The 18954-nt window shown below is 39.0% G+C and overlaps 1 long non-coding RNA gene across 1 annotated transcript in view; it reads left to right on the top strand.

The window, feature by feature from the left end:
• Positions 1-18566, top strand: part of LOC122791382 — a 679387-nt gene extending 660821 nt beyond the window's left edge. Inside the window, exons 2-3 of the long non-coding RNA XR_006363158.1 lie at positions 12332-12620; positions 17785-18566. This is a non-coding gene — a long non-coding RNA (uncharacterized LOC122791382). The remainder of the gene's footprint in view (positions 1-12331; positions 12621-17784) is intronic.
• The last annotated feature ends 388 nt before the right edge of the window (positions 18567-18954 follow it).

The following is an 18954-nucleotide window of genomic DNA, read 5'->3' as shown; positions in this document are numbered from 1 at the left end:
ACAATCTGACAGATTTGGAGAGCTTTTATAAAAAATGAGTGGGCAAATATTGCCAAGTCAAGATGTAGCATGCTGATAGACTCCTACCCAAGAAGACTGAATATTGTAATTAAATCAAAAGGTGCTTTAACAAAGTATTAGTTTAAGGGTGTGCACACACAACAAAATATTAATTTAAGGGTGTGCACACTTATGCAACCAGCATATTGTATGTTTTTTATTTTTTATATTTTTCGCCTAACAGATTTGTTTGTTTTTCAATTGAATTGTACAGGTTATAGGTTACATTAAAGGTGGGAAAAGTTTTGAAATGATTTATTGTGGTCTCATTTTTTTTATATCACAAAAACCTGGCATTTTAAAAGGGGTGTGTACACTTTTTATATCTACTGTATATTTCCTATAGTGTCAGAGAAAGCTGTATGTTGGATGCAGACTGTTGACAGTAGGTTGTGTGCAGGAGATACATTTAAGGGTTTAGGCTGATACCTTGTCTTCTGCATCCTAGGAAGCTTAGGTAAAGCATCAGTAGAAGACAGCTTAGACTTTATAGACTGTGGATTTTCCATAGGTGCTGGGACAGTGCTTGGTTCACTACATGTAAGTTGGCTGAGAAAGGATATCTCTAGTTAAGTTTTTCTGCCTCTCATAGATATAGTCGTTTGTGTTTGCAGGAGTTTGCTAGCAGTAATTATTACTAAAATAACACTATTGTTCTTATGATAAAAACATGTATTAGTTTGGTTGTAGAACTGCAGTGAGAATAAATCACTAGTATTTCAGTTCTTTGTGCACTATACACCTATTGTTAATATGACAATAGCACAACATATGTAAATTACAAGTATTGCTACTGTGCTGTGCAATTCTCAAAGTGTTATTTTTTTAACTGCAGTGTTTAAATGTGCCAATAACATTGTTTATTTTCAAAACTTATTTACCATTCCAAGTTTTCATTTGTTAGTTTTGTTTTGTGTAACTAACCAGTAATCATCAAAGTCTGTGTAAAGACAATAAAGAAAATACTATTGCTGTTCCAGTGACAGAAGGTATGTATTTCGGTTTTGTTCGAGGTTTAATATAAGAATACAGTGCAAGTGCTTCAACTCAATGTGGAGTATTAACTTGGCCATGGAGAAGGGGGTGGCTGCTCCAGGGATAAATTGTTATGGAGTGCTATTGTCAGATGCCAATGGTACACTAGGATATTGGAGTTTATAAATGAATGCTGGTACTGCATTTTATGTAGGTGTGTGGTAGTAACTGTAGCAACCCGCTTACTATGGTTACAGAAGAGCTTTTTCTTTTCTATTGTTTCAGTCCTCAGTTTTGAGTTGAGGAAGACACCATCTCTGAGAACTGCAAAGGACACCAGATGACCTACCTACAGTTCATATTTAGTACTATATAATACTGTTCCTCCTGCAATAAAATATATGTATTTCACCTTTGTAATGTTGTTATGGAAAAAGAACATCACTACTATTTATATTCCCTGCACAATATATTGAAATGTTTATTTAAAGAACCTTTGTGACTGTGTGTGCATGTGTGGGAATGTGTTTGTGTAGTGACAGAAAGAGAGATTGAAACTAGTAGACAAGATCATGCCATGCTATAAAAATCAAAGATTGGCATATTACATTACTGTTCATTTAGCAGAGACGATTATCCTCAGAGAGACTGCTCTAACGTTTAATTAAACAATAAGTCACAAAACAAGAGATGTGTAGTGAGATTAGTTAAATCTACAGAAAAAAAAACAAGAAGTTATAATGTGTAAGTTATTTGCCTAAACAAGCAATCTTTGCGAGGTAGACATTTTGGTTAACAGAAAATATGAATTACCCATAATGTACAGTTCACAGACACAAACACAGTGTCTGTTTCTGAGGTGTAGTCCAAGATACACAGTTTTCCCCACACTATAATTTTTCAAGTTTTCTTTTTTCAGGCAATAGGATATAATGTATGTACTTCCCTAGTCTAGGCACAATTGGATATTTAAACACTGTATCTAACACTATTAGCTTAATAACTCCTGACAAAGGGCTCATGCCAGCTCACAAGCATGATTTTCCAGATCTAGACTATTTTCCTTTTTATAATGAGCTCTCTTTCCATGTGTGTTATGCTCTTATTGAGTTGTCCTTTAGGCTCTTCACCTCATGCCATAGCCTGGCCGCATTTACTTTCAAAACAGTGATGTCCATGGATGCATTATGTAACTTGCCCCAAACCCCATCACTCTTCACTACTGTTGCTACAGAACCACCAAAGCTAAACCCATCCATTTTTAACAAATTAAAAGAAAATATTAACACATTCATTCTCTTGCTATTTCACATAGATATCAGCTTTATGAATGTTTGATGTGGACCTAATCAAGTAAGAATCCATTCTGCAAGGATTCCATTCTGTACCTCCTTCTTTTTTTCATATCTTCCGCTGCTATAAGAATCTCACTTTAAGTTGGTATGCCTTTATTTTCTTTATCAAGGGCAATAATGCATTAATATCCAGATTCTATTAGTTCAAGTCTAGCTGTATGGTTAAACATTATGTGTTTTGTTATGTCTTTTATGTCTAGTCCAACCCTAGCTCTTTTCAAAAATATATTTCTGAGTAACAGCGGAATATTTGCAGGAACAACTTCATTTTATTTGGCATTTTGGTTGACTTATAACCTACATCTGACTAGACTGCAACTTTGTTTGTGGGTTATATTACAGCTCTCCTTCTAAAGTTCACTAATAATGTTATCTAGTAAGCCAGCTCCATGGTGCAGAGGGAGAAATCCTTGACTACGGAACAGCCAACCCATGTTCAACTAGTGCTACAAGCAATGGAGGAGCTGACCACTGAGGTGTGTGTGTAGGGGGTGGGGGGGGCTTACTATGCAGAGCCTGCTTCCCTTTCTGGGAGGAAGAGTAAGAGGCTCATGCCATGGTTGTGGGTCTTTGTAAAATCTACTGGTTGAGACAGAATTGCCTAATCTCTTTCACCTTCAGCAGTACAAGGGTTAATGAAAGGATGCCTCTTAATTATCAACACTTTTTAATGCAGTGCCTAATCTTTTACACACATTTGTTTTAGGAAATCTGTATGTGGGCAATGTGATGCATATCCCTTATGACTTTCCCTATGTTTAAATGAGTGGCTTTTCTGCAAATAATATAATTTTGATTATTTATATTATATGTTGTATAATACACAACTCATAAAAAAACTAAACACCTAAATAAATATTTTCATAAGGGACAAGCCCCCTGTTCCCTAATGTAGAGTACTTAACCCCAATACCCTCCTTTCTTAAACATATTAAATTTATAGTCAAACATCAAGGATAAAAGGTAAAAACTCTTTTTTTTTGCAACTTCTCAGGACCTTGACCAATGGTTCCACTACTAACACCACGTCAGCAACTCGGCCCATTTATTCTGGGAGTTGGAGTCAGGCATTGCTAGCTGGGCAAGATTTATTTTATTTTACATTTGTTGACCGGGCTAGTCCAGCTGGATATATGTCCATTTTCAGTGGAAGCCAGGGGAGAAAAGCTCCACAAATTACAATAACATAAAAGGTCAAGACAAAGACAATAACAGTATAATTTGCTACATAAGTTTTAACAATTATAGTACAAGCCTAAGATTATATATTTTATATTTCAGTAGGAAAAAGGAAAAATGTATCTAAGAATAGATGAATAAGATTAATACATTTGTATTAGAAATGGTGTAGTACAAATCTTTATAACATATTACAAAATTAGATACACCTAGTAATTTATGATAAGAGATACTAAGGTCTCACAAAAACCTAAGAAAGAAAAACACTAGAGATCAATAGATAGAGTATAGAAGAACAGCAAACAAGAACGGATTTCTAGTGTTATTTAACACATAGGTTGTGATACTATATGAAGGTGTTTGATCATTCCACAGTATATACTTATTTACATGAGAAAAAATCCTAAGGAAGGTTAAGCTCACTAAAAATGAGTGAGACAACACAAGATCATGATAGGCTAGGAATTGTGGCAGTCTAGTTAATAGTTAGGTACTTAGTCTGGGTTAACACAGGGGCACAGCCAGTGTGATTTGAGGTAGGGTTTAAGCTTGCTTTTAAATAAGCTGACAGAGGATATTGAGGTTAGCTGGCTTGGGAGGATGTTCCAGGCTTTACCTACTGTATTGGAGAACAAGGTGTCACCAGCTAAGTTGTTGGATTTTGATATTTGTACAAGTAGGTTATTAGCTGAGCGTAAGGTCTTGAGGTTATTATAGGGGATGACTAGGGATGTAAGTATGGGTGTATTTTGAGGTAAATACAGGATCTTATGGGCTACTATTAATTGATTGAAAAGTATTAAATTTGGCAGCTCTAACCATCCTAACTGATTCAGATTGATACAGTGATGAGTTCTATAGGAGTACCCAGCTGCAAATCTGGCAATATTGTTGTAGGAGGATGTAAGTTTACTCAGATTACTTCTACATATTTTGGTATAGATAGGGGAGGCATAGAGCAAGGTAGAGATGAGGTGGGTACGAGCAATAGTAACCCTGGCTGGAGGTGTAAGAAAGGGTTTTATTCTATAGAGGGAACCTAGTTTCTTGTTTACTATTTTTATGGTGTTATTAATGTGAGGTTCAAAGAACAAGTTGTTCTCTATTAGTACCCCGAGTAGTTTGGTGGTTGGTTCCGGAGATATTATAGTTCCATCATTTGAAGTAATAGTAAAGTTAAGTGGGAGGTTCTGCGGGTGGGGGTAAATAGTAGCATTTTTGTTTTTTTGGGGTTAAGGATAAGATGTCTTTGTAGGAGCCAGTTTTCAACTGTACTAAAGGTCATTTGGGTTAGTGACTGAAGTTCTGATTGAGAAGCAGCAGCATATGATGAGTGTGGAGTCGTCAGCGTATTGGATACAGTCAGCTTGAGGAATTACAGAATGAAGGTCATTTGTAAAGATGGAAAAGAGTAATGGGCCTAATATAGATCCTTGCGGGACCCCTAGAGTGACTGGGACATGGGAAGATAAAGTATTTTCCCATAGTACAGCCTGTTGCCTGTTATGTAGGTATGATTGGAACCACTGTATAGTATGGTTGTCCAATGACAGGTTTTTGAGTATGTCTATAAGGAGGTGGTGATTCACCATGTCAAATGCTTTGGACAGATCAATAAAAACAGCTGAGGATAGAGTATCAATATTACGATTGCTGTTAATATAGTTAGTGAAGGATAAGAGAGCAGAGGTGGTGCTATGAAATGGTCTAAAGCCATGTTGACAGGGTGCTAATAAATTGTGATCGAGTAGGTAGGTTAACAGTTGTATGTGTATACATTTCTCCATTATTTTTGCCAAAGGAGATAGAATAGCTATGGGCCTATAACTGGACAACTCTTTGGAGTTACCGCCCTTATGCAGGGGAATTATGTGAGAGACTTTCCAGATTAAGGGAATAGATCCTTCAGAAATAGTTCTGTTAATGAGGATGGATATGGGGTAGGCTATGACTTTAGCAGCTTTTTGCAGGTATTCTGCAGGTAATTTATCAGCAGAGAGAGTAGTGGGTTTAAGTTTCTGTATGAGGTTACAGATAAGTGAAGTGGGCACTGGCTGAAAATGAAATTGATGAGAATTATTGGTAAATGTTGTGGCAGAGCCTGGGATGCTAGGGGATAGCTGGTTGGCTAGGGATTGTATGGTTTCAGTGAAAAAAATATTAAATGAGTCAGCTATTTGGATGGGATTGTTGTGATCAGAGACAGAGGGAGAGGGAGTACTTGAGCATCCAGGGTGTAGGAGGTTATTGATACCTCGCCAGAATTTTTGGGGATTATTTTGGTTGGTTTGTTGTAGTTGGTAGTAGTAGTTTCTTTTATCAGCTAATATGGCTTTTTATGTTTCATTTCTTAGTTGCCTGAATTGCAGGTCGTCTGAGGAGCTTTTTGTTGAGCGCCATTTGGCCCATTGTTTATTTCTTTGGAGGATTTTTTGTTTGGTCGTTTTGGTGAGCCATGGTGCCGGTTTGGTTCTAATTCTAACTTTGCGTAATGGGGCATGGCTGTCTAAAATGGTTAGAAATTTAGAGTTAAAGTATTTCACGGCATTATCTATTGGGAGGTATTTCAGGGGTGATCAGTCACAGGTGACTAGTTCAGCTTGAAAGTGAGCAGGGTTAAAATTTTTGGTAGTGCGAATAGTTCTACAGATGGCAGAGTTTAGGATGACAGTTTTTGTTCTGATTAAATAGGTAAGCAAGTGATCACTTATGTCCTCAGGGAGGGTGCCTGTTTTATAGTTTAAACCACTCGAAATAAATCAGAATAAAGCTTTATTCTGATTTATTTCGAGTGGTTTGAATAGCTGGAGCAAGGTTCCGTGGCTTTGTTTTCGTTTTTTACAAGTTTGTCTTTTTTACGTTTTTTTACCAGTCTGTTTTATAGTTTAGTTGGGGGGTATTAGTGAGTATCCAGTCAAGGGTACTAGTTTTGTTGTTAGTTTTATTGGTGTGGGTTGGGGATGTTATAGTTTGGGTAAAACCATATAAGTTGATATGAGTAGAAGGCTGCTCAGATATACAGGAGTTCCAGTTAATGTTAAAATCTCCAAGTATAATGGTTTCTTGGGGGTAGTTACTTGAGAGCCAGCTGAGGATAGCCTCTAATGTGTTGATGTTATTGCCTGGGGGAAGATAGACACATGATAGATATATGGCTTTGCTTTTGTTAAGCTGAACCTTAGTTAGAAGAATTTCTGCATTGTTGCAAAGTGGAGGTTTGGCGTCTAACAAGGTAACTTGTAATCCATTCTTATAAAGTATGGCTACGCCTCCTCCTTTTTTAGTGTTACGGTCACGTCTTATGATATTATAGCCAGGGGGTAGAACAGCACTGTCTTGTACTGATGGATTAAGCCATGTTTCAGACAGACAGAAGATGTCAAAGGAATAAACATCAATAAGGGCATGCAGGTGAGCTATTTTGTTGTTGATGCTACAAATATTAAGATGAGCTATCAGGAGAGAGTTGGGGGCTTGGTAAGTGTCTGTGTGATTGAATTTGTTGGTGTATCAGGCTGTGTAGCTGTGATAGTGGTAGGACCTGGGTTAGGGTGTATATCACCATCTAACAGGGAGTGGACCTGAACTTTTAGGATGAGTTGTAGAAGTTTAAAAATTAGGTTGTTATTTTTTCTAGCTAGTGGGTTACATTGAGAGATGTGATGGAGTCTATGAAATATGGCTGCTGAGTACTTAGCTGAGCTGGGGAGGTTGCTAACACTATGAGTGGAGCTGGGGGTAAGGACAGAGGTGTGTGTGATGTGGGTATGCAGTCCTAGGAATCTATGGTGTTCATAGAGAGTAAGTAGATAGGGAATGATAAGTATAATTAGGAGTAGTAATAAAGTTAAGGGTTTACAGGATCCTTGAACCATTTGTTTAGGTTAAGGTGGTTAAATGTAGGGATATTTGTGGATAGAGTGGTAGGGTAATGGATAAAGGTAAATGAGTGATGGTTCTTTAGGGGGGAGGAGATAGGGGTAAAGTGAGAATATAATAGAGGTAATAGCACTTTAAGGGGAGGAGTTAGAGGTTGGTCCTAATGCATAGGGGTGTGGCAGTTAGAGTATAAGTTTAGGACCACTGGGGGCGGGTGGGATTTGGGGGCAGGGTAGGGGAGCAGAGTGAGCCAAGAGGGCTTAACGGAGCGGGATGAGCCACAGAGGAGTTCACCCTAGGAAAACAATCAGAGGAGCAGTAAGCAAAGGTAAGTAAAGCAGCAGAGGGTAAGGTGACACAATGCCTAGATAATAGAATATGCAGAGAGGATTGGCAGTGATGAATATTAGAAGAAAGAAAGAATAGAGTGGGAGTATTAGCTTTTCCAGAATATTAGAATCCAAGAGCCTGTAAGTTACTTAAAATTGGAGTCAGAATGGTGGTCTAAAGGAAACTATTGCCCTCTAGTGGACAAAAGCTGTATAGCAGAGGCAATATATACTGAGAAAAGAGTGCAGGGCAGTAAGTATGCTATAGAGGATTGAAGAGGAAGAACAGTAAAAATACTTGTAGTCTAAGAAGGGGGAAGGGGTGACAGGTATGGGAGCAGATAGTAAAGGCTGCCAGCTGTCCTGGCTGGTGAAAGTAAACTTACAACCTAGGATATCTCACACTAATTGTCTTAAGACTTTGGTTTAAAGTACGTACTTTACTTATAATTAAATTCCCTTGGGGACTGTAGCAAAGGGGAGGAAAGGTTCAGTTCCTTAGTTAGGGGAAACCGCAGTGTGTTGAGGAGAATAGTTGTTTTCAGCATGCAGGGCAAGTTCTCCTTAATACTGGGAAACCAGGTTGAGCAGCTGGGAATATAAAGGGAAAAGAGAGACAGTGGTAAGACACACAGAGAGATAAAAAATAGACAGTTACACAGGCTTATTAAGTAGTAACTTGAGCATAGAACAGAGATTAACTTGCATAGTAAAACAGTCTTGACTGCGCATATTACAATGTCTCTATCAGTGATAATATTCAAGCAAGAGACTTATAAAAGCAATATAGTTCAGGAACAATAAAGGTTAAACTCTTCTATGACTCAGTCAAAGATTACATTCAGCAAGCACTTGTTAAAACAGCATATCTCTGAAACAACAAGGTTCAGCTCGTCTTATAACTCTCTATCATGTTTGCATTTGTTATTTGTATAGATAGATAGATATTTTTGTTTTAGAAAGGTAGGCTTCTAATTAGTCCTCCTTATTTGCACACATCATTGTTAATTAGGCTAGTCAGTATAAGGTGCTTGGGCAGAGGATGCTGTGATTTCTGTCGTATGTATAGTAATAATATGCAACAGGAAATACTGCTCTATATAACTATACAGTGGTAAACAATAGCTCTGCACATCCATATGATGGTGAAAAGCAGAAACATAAACTCTATACAGCAACCTTAGCTGTCTTTATAGGTCTGAAACAACACTAGACTGCTTGTAGTCATTAGCGTTGATAGCGTACAAAGAACGCCATGATTCCAGTCTAATATATAAATATATTATGTAACAAGAGCGGTTTATAGTTTTAGTATTCGACAAGAGGTTAGTTCTTATAAATCATACATTGTCCAAAAACAGAGTCTCTAGCTCTATGTAGTGACTATAGTAGTAGTAAAAGGTCCAAAGCAACACTTAAACGCTATTAGTTGATGGCGTAGTTAGCATGCCACAAAAGCATACAGTCTATCCGGTGCTACAAAGTTCCTGAAAACTACTCTACCAGATCAACTAAAAAGGCTACATAAAAGGCTACACAGTAAACACGCTATCATTTAGGTTGCATGTTAAGATAATCCATTTAGCATATAAGCAGAGCTGTAGAGTATTCTAACCGTGACTTTGTTCACACCTGAACTCCATGTGCAGAAGCACGCCAAAACAGCTGGGGATAGTACACGCTACCCAAGATACCCAATGTCTATCCGTTCCCACCCAAGAATCCTAATCAGCCCTCCCATTCCCAGGCAAGAATCAGGTGGTAGGCAATGGGCCGGATTGCTGGTCATGAGAGGTTGCTTATCTGTTAAAAAGACCCCTCTCCCTTCAGCAGCTCCCCCAAGTGAGCCATTGATATCCACTAAGGGGACGTGTGTTTCCACATACTGGATTCCACTCGGTGTCACTGTGATAAGTACCATGACACTATGGGTTCAGTGGGCTTACACTCCACTGCATAAAACCAAGGGCTCCTGCTAGGTGTCACCCTTGTGAAAAACAAGAAAAAACTCTTTTATCTCTCTCTCTCGCTCTCTCTCTCTCTCTCTCTATATATATATATATATATATATATTCACAAAAGAATTCACAAAGAAATTTGCATGTTCTAATGGCTCATTTTGAGACTTTGAGCGCACAGAGGTGTAATCATGAGGTCTGGCGGGGGTTAAAAAGTGGCAACACATTTACTTCATATTTTCACATCTACGATGAATGTTTCTTCTTCTCCTTTTGATGTATAGATGATGCTGATAAAGTTGTATTCTTAAATTTCCAGTCTTGTGAATAAGTATAAAATTCTTCATTAACAAATTGTGAATTGTTTCGATTTCACAGATGACCTATCAGGAATGACTGGGAATGTCATGGCAAATTACTGGGTAATTAGCAGGGACATGAAAGTCTCCATTTAACACATTGTGGACCATTATAACTGCTGAGATGACAATGTCAGGGACATAATGGCATACCAAAATGAACAGCATTACTTTGATGAGTCACTGTGAAGATGTGTTACTCAGTTTGATGACTCAGTTTGACATGTTTGTCGGTTTGGTGCCTCAAGACACTTTGTGTAATAGTTTGCAATTTCCTATGACATCATGGTGTTTTTCCTTTAATAATGTGGTACAGATTTGTCAGAATCCCTCTAATTGGTATTTTTGTGTGAGATCGTGTGGGAATAAGCAATGTAAGTATACCGTCATGCAGTGTTTCATGTGAGCAGAACTAATGAAACAGTATTTTTAAGTATAGTTTATGTAATGTGGTATTTAGTACAACTGCAGAGATACAATAGTTTGTTTGTATTCAATTCCAAAAAATGTGTCATCATCCCCTTTGGGAAAAACCTGGTTCCCTTGAATTACCACATCGATGGAAGTCAACTGAACACAGAAGGTGTTATAAGATATCTAGGAACACAGGTTGACAGCAACTTGTCTTTTGACCACCACATTGCCACTGTGGTCAGAAAGTCCTTCTATGTGGCACATCTCATTACTAAGGATTTTGCATCCAGGAAGACAGAGGTCATTGTCTCCCTCTACTCTTCCCTCATTAGGCCAATCATCAAGTACAATGCCCCATTTGGCATGTACCTCACTAGACACCTGCAACAACTGGAAAGGCCACAAAAATACCTCACAAAGAGGATCCTAGGCCTTAAACACTTGTCCTATATGGACAGACTCAAAAAACTCCAACTATTATCTGCCTCATATCGCCTTCTTAGAGGCAATCTCTGCTTGCCTTACAAAGCCGTTTCTGACCCAGCTTTGTTAGAAATGCTACATCTAAGGAAATCCCAATCCCTCCACACCACACACTTCAGAGACCTCAACCTCATTACCACAATCAACAGAACAGTTGGAGGGATAGGTTCATAACCCAGAGACTGCCCATGCTATGGAATAGACTTCCCATACATGTCAAGCAGAGCATCTCACTGTCCCTCTTCAAGAGAAATCTTGATGATTGGATGGAAAATAGAAAATTCACCCCAGGGATCACTCCAGTGGCTCTACTCGACAGAGGCACTAGGAACTAAGGTCGGGTGGCACGATGCCAGGATAATCCTATGGTCTAGGTTTGTAAAGGGCCATTAACCTAGTGCATGAACCTATATATGATTTCTAGTTAGCACATCTCTGGAGGTACAATGCTTTACTCGTCAGATTATGAAGATAATGACATCTTTCATATTTTAGACAATAACTCTAAAAAGTAACAGTATGTAGTCTGATGTACTTTGCTTCACATTGAAGTCCCAGCTTATCTACTGACATATAACCTGCGTCTATTACAGGTGTAGTGACATAAGAGTTTGTTTAGTCATCAGATTATAAAAAATATGATTATCATTTTTTTATCTTAGTAAAGATGCAAGGCACAATGTTGGTTGAGGTTTCACTTTGAAACTGATTTCCAGAAAAACAAATCACCTACACATATACAAAAATATGCATGTCTTCTTGCGCTGATTATCAAATATAAAATTACCCTTTTGAGTTATAATGTCAACACTTGTACCACCCTAAAGATTTGTGTCTGCTGAACAACTTTCACATTTATACTTTTGCACAGCTGTTACGGTTCAAGTGTTATGAGCATTTGTTTTAAGTGTGGTTTTAGAAATGGAATATCTGAACCTCAGCTGAGAATGCACTATTGTTCCTATGGAGGAAGCTAGCAGTCAGCATTCCTGAGCTGCTTAAGAGTGAATGTGTTCAATGAATTATATAGGGAAAACACGTATTATGGAAGCAAAATTATTTAAAAATAAAGACGTACGTTTGCAACTCAACTTGTATTACTAATTTCACAGAGTTTCTAGTAAGAATACATTTGTACTATTCTCATATATTGTGCAGTATTTTACTTCCATGAAATATATACCAGAATGGTAAATCAAAGGTACTCAAGATAAACATTAATGTTAATACAGCAATATAATATCCGTTATAGCTAACAGTGTTTAATGAAGCCTTTATTAAAAAACAAATTAATACACTAATGCTATTTTTCTTTCATTGAATCATTCTCTTTGTTACAGGTCAACAGCAATACAGGAAAATGCTGGAGCCCTCCACATTCGAGAGAAAGTCCTCTTACAAATGATGTGACTTACTAGACTAAAGAAGATATTAAGAATACTATGGGGGGAGCAGTCACAGAGACTGTAATTGTAACCCTGAAAGAAAAACTTTAATAAACTTAAAGCTTTTATTCTCAAGACCATACAAGTAATGCTAGCATGTGCTTGCAAACCACTGGACATGTACTTTCTGGAATGCATAGCAAGTTTGTCTATCACCTGGAGCATGGGAGCAACTGCAAAAAAAGTAAGTGCCATTATAATGAAGCTCAACCAGAAGACCGTCTCGATGGTCGCACCAATTCAATGAATGGAAAAGTCTCTCAAACCAAAGAAATCACTGTCAGTACACACATAGAAATCACACCAACAGTGATTTTTTTCTATTTTTTTTTTTTTATGGAAAGCAGTTATTGGTGTTGTGCTCCGTAATGTAATATGCTTTCAGTAACTGTTGCTCTGGGAATTTCATCTCAGTCTACTGTAGATATATCAAGGCATTGCAGTAAGACCATAGCATTATTATATATGTTGTTTCTGCATCATGCAACTCTTTTTAATACAAAAGTAATGCAATATACATGTTATACTGATAATTCTTTGGACTGCACTGTTTTAACTGTACCAGTTACATTCCCTGTTTTCAAAATTCCTTTTCTTTGCACCTTTTGATTGGTACTTCATAGCTTGTATAGCCAGAAAAGCAGACCTGTAAATACATCATCTTGTTCCCTGGGCAGTTCTGTTAACTGGTGCCCTCTCAATTTAAAGTTCAGGACCAAGTAAAAAACCCACAGAGAATTTAAGAAGCTGTGACATCACCCTGCATCTTAAAAGAATGCTGGCACTGCATCCATACCCAATCAGCAACTGCCAATTGCGCCCTCTAATAGCTTGTGCCCGGGGGCAGCCCCCTTTGCTCCTTCCAATATAGGGCTGTGCAGTAAAGGTCAAAGTTCATTTAAACAAAGATAATGAAAATGCTGTTGTCTCCTCCTGTGATAAAAAATATGGTATGTGCATGTATTTAAAGATACCATATTCCCAGAATGCCTTTTGCTTGCAATTTCATGTTAATGAAGGTACTTGATCTCAAAATACTGTGTATAAGGTAAAAACAATGAAATAGAAATACGTAAGAAAAAACATTAAATGGGCAAATAATAATAATAATGGCGTGACTTTAAAAATACCATTTGCAAAGAAAATCAGTCTGCCTCTAATATATTAATATAAATGAAATACAAATAAAATTCAGCTAAAGCCTAGTCATGAAAAAATGATGAACTCAGAATTATTTGCCCTCTCAAAATGTTGTCTTTAAGGACCTGTGAAAGCAAGATAGAGTGGTGGAACACTCCGTCCACCACTACAGAAGATTCCACAGGTGTAAGGCCTAACTTGCAAAAGAAGAAATGCCTAATGTTTCCAAACACAACTGAGGAGCCACCACCAGCCCCTGGGAAGCTTACAACAATATCTGAGCTGGGCAATACAAAACAAGAAGTTCCTTCAGGTAAGATGGCCCAGTTCATCAACGGAAAAATAAATCAACACCAATATTTTGAAGATAATATAATTGTGGACCAGGAGCCAATGTAGTCTGCACAGCACATAAGTGATAGGTTAGTAACATAAGGTAACAGTAAATAGCCTAGTGGAAGAGTTTTACACAAGCTGCTAGCTTTCAGTCTTGGTGCCATGAAGTCCAATGCAAAGGGGTTCTATAGTAATCTACTGTATATGGAATGAGGGCACAGCAAGACTTACTACAAAGAGATCAGCTTGAGGGCTATTCCACAGAAGGATGATTTTACTACAGATGACAGCTGGTCCTCAAATGCTAGCTTATTGTCCAGAATAATTCATAAGTCATGCACCTTGTTGACAAATGAAAGCTTATTGCTGCCTTAAAGGATATGGTTCAGAAGAGTAATTTGAGGTAGTGTGAACTGCCATAGCTGCAATTCTGAAGGCGTTGACCTTTGACTGCTTACATATTAACCATCAATGAATAGCCTCCATGTCATCAGCAAGGGAATACATATTCACCATATTCTACTAAAGGAAAGAGAAGAAAAACTGGGTATCATCAACACGGTTATTGTATGTTAAACATCTCGCCTTACCAGGATCTCCCAAATAAAGCATGAGCACCACAAATAGAAGAGGCCTGCAGGAGCAGGAAGCATGAGCACCACAAATAGAAGAGGCCCTCAGGAGCAGGAAGCATGAGCACCACAAATAGAAGAGGCCCTCAGGAGAAGGAAGCATGAGCACCACAAATAGAAGAGGCCACCAGGAGCAGGAAGCATGAGCACCACAAATAGAGGAGGCCGTCAGGAGCAGGAAGCATGAGCACCACAAATAGAAGAGGCCGTCAGTAGCAGGAAGCATGAGCACCACAAATAGAAGAGGCCGTCAGGAGCAGGAAGCATGAGCACCACAAATAGAAGAGGCCCGCAGGAGCAGGAAGCATGAGCACCACAAATAGAAGAGGCCCTCAGGAGCAGGAAGCATGAGCACCACAAATAGAAGAGGCCATCAGGAGCAGGAAGCATGAGCACCACAAATAGAAGAGGCCCTCAGGAGCAGGAAGCATGAGCACCACAAATAGAACAGGCTGTCAGGAGCAGGAAGCATGAGCACCACAAATAGAAGAGGCCCTCAGAAGCAGGAAGCATGAGCACCACAAATAGAAGAGGCCATCAGGAGCAGGAAGCATGAGCACCACAAATAGAAGAGGCCATCAGGAGCAGGAAGCATGAGCACCACAAATAGAAGAGGCCCTCAGGAGCAGGAAGCATGAGCACCACAAATAGAACAGGCTGTCAGGAGCAGGAAGCATGAGCACCACAAATAGAAGAGGCCCTCAGGAGCAGGAAGCATGAGCACCACAAATAGAAGAGGCCCTCAGGAGCAGGAAGCATGAGCACCACAAATAGAAGAGGCCATCAGGAGCAGGAAGCATGAGCACCACAAATAGAAGAGGCCATCAGGAGTAGGAAGCATGAGCACTGCAAATAGAAGAGGCCATCAGGAGCAGGAAGCATGAGCACCACAAATAGAAGAGGCCGTCAGGAGCAGGAAGCATGAGCACCACAAATAGAAGAGGCTGTCAGGAGCAGGAAGCATGAGCACCACAAATAGAAGAGGCCGTCAGGATCAGGAAGCATGAGCACCACAAATAGAAGAGGCCCTCAGGAGCAGGAAGCATGAGCACCACAAATAGAAGAGGCCGTCAGGAGCAGGAAGCATGAGAACCACAAATAGAAGAGGCCATCAGGAGCAGGAAGCATGAGAACCACAAACAGAAGAGGCCGTCAGGAGCAGGAAGTATGAGCACCACAAATATAAGAGGCCATCAGGAGCAGGAAGCATGAGCACCACAAATAGAAGAGGCTGTCAGGAGCAGGAAGCATGAGCACCACAAATAGAAGAGGCTGTCAGGAGCAGGAAGCATGAGCACCACAAATAGAAGAGGCCAGCAGGAGCAGGAAGCATGAGCACCATGAATAGAAAAGGCCCTCAGGAGCGGGAAGTATGAGCACCATGAATAGAAGAGGCCCAGTGTCAATCTGCAATGGGGGGCATGGTGTAGAAGTATGATACAGGAAAAGACCATCTGAGTACAGCCCAAAAATAGAAAGGGAATTACTCAAGGACCACAGAGGAGATGCCACCATAAAATTTGTAATCACTCAGTTAAGATGCCTTGACTGAAGGTGTCATATGCAGCTGAGAAAGGAAGCAGGACTAAGACCAAATAACAACACTGATCTGTAGCCATTAGGAAACTATTAACTACTCAGGTAAGAATAGCTTAAGGGTCATGTTAAGAATGAAACCCAGACCGATAAGGATCCAAGAGTTTGTTAGCTGTGAGACGGTGCTCAGGTTGCATTTAAATTACCTTCTAAACACCTTCACGGTATTGTACAAACCTTTAGTTTAAATAAGGTGCTCATGCAGCATCTCATTGCATATCATGGAATCGCATTCAGAATGTTACTTTTGCAATATATTGTGTAATACTCAAATCAAGTATAGCAGATTAAAAGATTTGTGGTTCTTTTTAAATTAAGTACATTATGAAACTACATTAAAAGGATAACACAAAAACTTACTTTATATAATGCACTACTTTTGCAGCTCATTGGGCTGGGTTCCAAAATGTTCTGGATAACATAGTTGAGAGCTTCCATCATCCTTTTTCGCTGGCCAAAAGTTGGAGCTCGTTCATTCCCACCCCTGGGAATGGCATCCTCCCAGGGGATACAGTACACCCAGATTAGTACTTCCCAATGCCAAGGTACTGACAGGCCTGACAGGCTGGGATTCCAGCTATTCAGGAGCAGGTAAAGAGATTTTAAGACATTCTTTTGGTAATGACTGTCAATACCCATTTCTAATGTAATATGATGCTAGTCAAGGATCAACTGCCAAGTCTGTATGGAGTTGCCTGGCATCACAGCTTCATCTGTATGGCAGCTCTGTTACTGCAAAGAAGAAGCCTGTCTGCAGTACCATGGCTGCCATAGAGGTGGAAATGCACAGCCAGAGGCCATCCATCATAGAGGCATGTCTGTATGATGAATGGGAGATTGCATGCATGAGAGTTGGCATGACCCTTATACAGGTATGCTCCCTGTCAACTGATGGGGACAACATGCAGGGCCACTAGCTCACCAGGGCATTGCTTCTGTCTTATAACTATAGTATTTGTGTGGACTATCACTACTGAATTTTGGAGATGACTCACATATCAAATAACCACATGAGAGAAGTCATTGGCTGCCTCCCTACTGCTCTGAAATAATAGCAGATATCTCCACCAGTATGTGGAACTTGCTACTGGAGGCGGTCTGACTTTCCACCATGTACTGCCTGCAGGACCAAGTCCTTCATACAAATGGAGCTGTTGCTTCATTGAAACAACCTATTGGCATTGATGGGCTACTTTGCTACTTTTGGGTTATATATTCATGACCTTCACCAATGTATAATTCTGCAGTGTTTTTGTGTTGCAAGCCTGGTTCCCCTTTCAGAAACAGCCATAAGGCTCTACTGGATGAGTACTGGTGGAGTCCTTGATTTTGGACTTGGAAGTGGGGTAACCTCTTGATATAGCATCTTACTCCATACCTAAGTGCTTTTAGAATAAGGTTGAGTGTATCTTATTGAATTACATTCATGAAATTATTATAATATCTTGCACAATATTTAATTTTGTCAAATTATAGAAGAAGGCCAAATTCAATTGGAAATACTTCAGGTGAATATTTTTACAAATACTGCAACAGTATCCCAGCAGTGATATTATAGTATTTACACATTGCATTTTCAATATTGTCATTGCCTCCACTGCAAAGTTATCGCCTATAACGAATCCATTCTTCTCCTCCTTACAGGTCAACAACAAGAGAGGAGGCACATCTCTACTTTCAGAGGGGCAGTATTCCCAAAAGTGAAGGAGGAAATTAATACCCTAAAAAATTAAACTGACTACTACAGATTGTGAAACAAGAACAATAGTAGAGTCTGTAGCTACACCACTGAAACAGGAGCTTAAATTAAATGCAGCAACAAAAATGTAAAGGACGCCATGAATGATGGGAACAGTTGCTTGAGAACAAATAAAGCTGCATTGCCTGGGACTATAAGGCATGATCATTTACTAGCTGCAGCACTAGGAGAACTGCAAAAAAGACATAAGTCCCATTATCATGAACTTCAAGGAAGACAGTGAATACTGCTATTGGACTTTAATATACTCCAAAAAAGAATAATTCACCTTTAACACTTCCCTTTCTTAACCATCAGGCAGTGAGTGTCCCTCGTCTACAGCTTTCGGAATGCAGCAGGTCATAAAGATGAGAAAACTGAAAGCAGCTCTGTCTCTTTCACTGTAGCCTGCCAAAGTTGCTACAGCATCTCCTGCCACATTTGTTTCCACACATCCACAACCCATTTTGATTCCTCCTACATCCCACTGCTCTGCTTTCCACAGTCTACATGCACTGTCCTGCATCATGTGGCATGGCCAAAACATTCTGAGAAACCTGTGGACCACTTTCCATGGACATGCTAACGAACTGTAAATATATTTTATGACTTATTCTGTCATTGCAAAACGGTGTATAGTACTAATGCCAGCATTACTAATTCATTAAACTTTATCTTGCTTATTGTATGTCTTGAATAGTTATTCAAATGCTTACATCTATACTTTCTCAGTGACTTGTAATGATATTTAAGATATAGCTATGCTGCACACAGTCCATAAACTACTGTATTAAATATTCTTATACTCCTAAAGTAAAAGCATGCATGCATAATTATACATTAATTTACTATGTTTGTATACATGTGTATATATATTTATATATATAACTTATGTATAGCTATACAACTGCACATCTCTTTCAGAAATATGTGATATTGTTGGTCTATGTAAGTGTATATATATATATATATATATATATACTGAGAAGGGCGTGGCAGTCTTGTGTATGTATACTGAGAAGAGCGTGGCAGCCTTCCGTTAACCTTTCAAGACTGATAATAATCACACATTCTTT

Source organism: Protopterus annectens, chromosome 17.part0 (assembly GCF_019279795.1).
Source record: "Protopterus annectens isolate FY-2018-M chromosome 17.part0, PAN1.0, whole genome shotgun sequence".
Classification (NCBI taxonomy): domain Eukaryota; kingdom Metazoa; phylum Chordata; order Ceratodontiformes; family Protopteridae; genus Protopterus; species Protopterus annectens.
Note: the sequence above shows the minus strand (reverse complement) of the source record. Positions and strands in the feature narration are given on the sequence as shown.